The sequence below is a fragment of the Spea bombifrons genome, chromosome 13 (assembly GCF_027358695.1).
Source record: "Spea bombifrons isolate aSpeBom1 chromosome 13, aSpeBom1.2.pri, whole genome shotgun sequence".
Classification (NCBI taxonomy): Eukaryota; Metazoa; Chordata; class Amphibia; order Anura; family Pelobatidae; genus Spea; species Spea bombifrons.
Window position 1 is genome coordinate 25,691,690 of NC_071099.1, and position 4,628 is coordinate 25,696,317.

At 36.1% G+C, this 4,628-nt stretch overlaps 1 long non-coding RNA gene across 1 annotated transcript; it reads left to right on the forward strand.

Annotated features, from left to right (window-relative positions):
* Positions 1 to 215: 215 nt before the first annotated feature.
* Positions 216 to 2,134, forward strand: LOC128471836 (uncharacterized). The gene is made up of 2 exons (XR_008346126.1): positions 216 to 942; positions 1,487 to 2,134. It is a non-coding gene; the product is annotated as an uncharacterized LOC128471836 (long non-coding RNA).
* Positions 2,135 to 4,628: the final 2,494 nt, after the last annotated feature.

Consider the following 4,628-nt stretch of genomic DNA (forward strand, 5'->3'; position numbering starts at 1 on the left):
CAATGGTTATAGACATAGGTGAAAATGCAATATGTATAATATCAAAAGAAATATAAGAAATTGGTTTATTTTTCTTTCCATAGGAGAAGTAATCTGGGCAGCGCCACCTTAAAAGGGGGCGTGTCACAAGGCTCCATTTAACAAGGCTGAAAAGCTGCTGTTCCAACACCCTCCCCCCCAGTGCTTGCCCTCCCCTCCCCCCCTCAATGCTTACCCTCCCCTCCCCCAGTGCTTACCCTCCCTCCCAGTCAAGCTACATCAGCCTGTGCTTTTCCCCAACCGACCAACATCTAGCCAGCAGCACAAAGCAGAACTGGAACCAGCAGCAGGAAGGAGAAGACAGGCAGATATGAGTCTACCATGGAGAAAAGCCTTGGATGGATCAAGAAACCTGCTCCTCACGCCACAATGATCTCATGGATGACTGGACTTCTGGAGACACCTCTTAGGAAAGAAGATCCAACCCTCTGCTGGTTGATACTTTATTGAGGCCAGGAGTTGAAGGTCAAGGCTGTGTAGAAGGAGCCAGACACAGAGCCCTGCTTCAGGCAAATGCCCACTGGGGTTCTTTCTGATTGTAAAGGGGGTGAGGGGTGAAGGAGAGCTTGAGGTTTTTTTGGCCACAGAGGGAAGGAGCCCCCCAGGGCTGCACTGAATCTGTGGGATTTGGGGGAGGGGACAGAGCAAGGACCAATTTGAAAGAACAATAAGAGCCTCCTCATAATGGTGGAGAGGAAGGAGGGAGAGAAAGAGATGGGGGTGGGGGCCTAGAGAGGTGGATTTTTACCCCCTCCCCCACTAACTTTCAATACAATTCCGAAGATGGAATCTTTCTGCATTTTTGGGGCTCCTCTGGAGTTGTGAAATCAGAGTACCCCTTCATGTATTGCACCCCATCTTTTCTTAACCCCCCCCCTGGGGCAAAGGAGCTCAATATCACAGGTAGGTGCCTACAGAGTCTGCAACAGTCCATATTAGACAGTAAATCAGTATTAACAGGAGAATTAACTTAAAAAACACTATGCTTTAAATTATATTAACAACCCCTCCATACCAGAGCATTTTACTTAATAAACACCCTCCTGAAATCCAATAATAGTTTATCATTTCTTGCCAGAGGGTATTTTCCATTACATTACGGTAGATACATTGTAACTATTCATACAAGCCATACAAATTTTCTTTATGAACATTTTTACTGACTACAAGTAGACATTGTAACAGTATGTGTTATTTTGTAAACATTGATCTTAACACATGCTTTTGTATAAACATGCACACGTACATACACACACACACAGTTGCTAGAAAAAGTATGTGAACCCTTTGGAATAACCTGGATTTCTGCATATATTGGTCATTAAATTATTGTTGAGACTTTAGCTGACGCTCAGAACAAGACACGCACAGTCTGCTTCCACAAACAACACAAAAACAATGATATGTTTTCGTGTCTTTATTAAACACATTGTGTAAACATTCACAGTGCAGGGTGGAGTCAGACGCCAGCTAACCTGGAGCCCAATCAATGAGACGAGATTGGAGGTGTTGGTCAGAGCTGTCCTGCCCTATAACGAACGCTCACAAAGCTTGAGTTTTGCTATTCACAAGAAGCGTTGCCTTATGTGAACCATGCCTCGAGCAAAAGAGATCTCCGAAGACCTAAAATTAAAAATTGTTAGCTTGCATAAAGCTGGAAAGGGTTACAAAACTATCTCCAAAAGCCTCGATCTTCATCTGTCCACGGTGAGACAAATTATTTATAAATGGAGACAGTTTGGCACGGTTGCTACTCTCCCTAGGAGTGGGCGTCCTGCAAAGATTACTGCAAGAGCACAGCGCAGAATCATCAAGGAGGTCAAGAAGAATCCTAGAGTCTCGGCTAAAGATTTACAGAAGTCTCTGGAAAACGCCAACATCTTTGTTCACGACTCGACCATACGTAAAACAATGAACAAGAACGGTGTTCGCGAGAGAGCGACGCGGCGACTGCTGCCCAAAACAAAACACTGCTGCACGGTCGAAGTTCGAAAAAGAGAACCTGAATGTTCCACGGAGGTCCCGGCGTAATATTACGTCGACACATTAAACCAAACTACAGTTGTTTGTAAGGAGTGCAGAATTCTATGATAAACATGACATTCCAAGCTTATAAAGGCGAAAAAGTTGGGTGATGCAGTAGGACAACGACCCAAAACACGGGAGTAGATCAAATTAGAATGTATTCCAGAGAAGAACGTATGTATTCTGTAGTCCAGGCCTCACTCCGATTGAGATGCCGTGGCAGGACCTCAAGAAAGCGATTCACACCAAGCATCCCAAGAATATTGCTGAACTGAAACATCTAATTTTAGAAAGAAGAACGGTCTGAAATTCTGCCTACAGGAAACTGGCGAGGTTATTGCTCCCAAAGGAGGGTCATCCAGTTACAAAACGCAAGGGTTCGCATACTGTTTCCACCCTGTACTGTGAATTTTTACGCGGTGTGCTCAACAAAGACATGAAAATGTAGACCTGTGTTATAAGTTGAAGCAGACTGTGTGTCTATTGTCGTAAATTAGTTGAATTTAATGACCAATATATGCAGACATCAAGGTATTTCCAAAGGGTTTTCATGCTTTTTCCCACACTATATGTATTTAAATTATATATATATATATATATATATATATATATATATATATATATATATATATATATATATATATATATATATATATATATACACACACACATATATATATACACCCACACACATATACATATATATATTACATATACACACACAATTAAAAATGTAAAGGTTAAATTATTTTAATTTCTTCTGAACGGAATCAGGTAGGTCCATAACATATCTAAAATCATTATATTATACTTAAAATATCAGTGTTATTTTTGATGAAATGCGTGCGGAGAGATATGTTTTAATAAACAAAACGATAATTAGAATTTTCTGATTTCTTTACGCTCCTCTCGGTTTCGTTACGATGATCTTTAATTTGATATATGGCTCCCATCTATCCTGGATAACAAATATCTATCAAATATTTTTGTTTCCAAATTATATATCACATTTACATTTAATTAGGCTCTGTGGCATTGTGATTTAAATGTTTGTTTTTTTTAACACGCACTTCATAAGATTCCACATAAGTAATTTAGAAAGGAAATAATCTTTTACACTTCATATGTCAGTACTGATATTTTTATCGCATCATCCAATTAACAACGAACATCAATTACGATATATAGTTTTTATTTTCCTCATATGTAGAATATAAGAACATTAAAGGGTTTCGTTATTTTTATTTTATCACATTTTGGCTTAATTTCCACTTTAGTATTAAGACACAGTGAAGGCTCCAATATAATTTCGTTTTTCCTCCACAAATCTAGTAATAATAAAATAATGAAGTGTGAAAATGTAGGATAATAATAACTTAAATAAAATTAAAATTCAAAACTTCCACATTTTAAGGTTTTTTTTGTGCCCTGTATTTAAAGCTATAGTCTACAGTCTTCAAAAACACTCTGAAAGAATTAAAAAAAAAAAAAAAAGAAATAATTGGAAAGGAAGATATGATTAGATTTACATTCTGTACACGTAGGAAATACTGCACACCGCATTTCATCACATGTGTATATACGCATATTATACACGCACCTACATTACAAAATAAAAAATTCTCACTGTTCCCATTAAATTTAAAGTAAATAAATATAAAAATTGCTCAATATGCGCTTTAAAAAAAATAAAAAATACACGTAATGTAAGTGCTGCAAAAGCAATCTAAATGTTTTTTACTTTTTCATACAAGAATGTGAATGAATATATATATATATATATATATATATATATATATATATATATATATACACACACACACATATATATATATACACATATATACACACACACACAAATAAAATTGTATATATATATATTATATACTTTTTATATAAATATATAAATAGATATGTCTAGGTTTTTTTCTGCCATAGGTTTATTTAATCCCATATCCTCTGCACTGTCCCCTTGTTTACAAATGTCACAGATATTTCAAGTTTTTTTCTTTAAGATATCATTATTCCCGGCCAGTTTAATGCACGGTGTTTCTTAGTGCAGCAGGACATACAGTAAGTGGCAGGCTTTTCACTCGGCACTTCCAATAGCAGCAACCTCCAATAATAACATATGCCCAAATACCCCATATGTGCAGTCACTGAATTTTTTGGGGGTGAAATATAGTCAGGCTCTTAACTCTTTCAGTGGCAGAAGCCTTAACCGTGTCTTTCAAATCCAAAATAAGCCCTGTGTTAATGTAAATAAATAATTTATATATATATATATATATATATATATATATATATATACACATATATATAAATATATATATTATATATATATATATATATATATATATATATATATATGTTACTTTGGTCGATTTTGTAATTTTTGGAGGGTGAAAAACAAAATTTGCACCCCCCCACCACATAGGTTGAATTATTTCTTGTATTAAACATGTATTGAAAAACAAAACAAGCAGTGTAAATGTGTGCCTCTGTTCTGAACAAAATAAAATTGAAAATAAAGAGATGCGTTTGTACATATTAAATATTTTTGA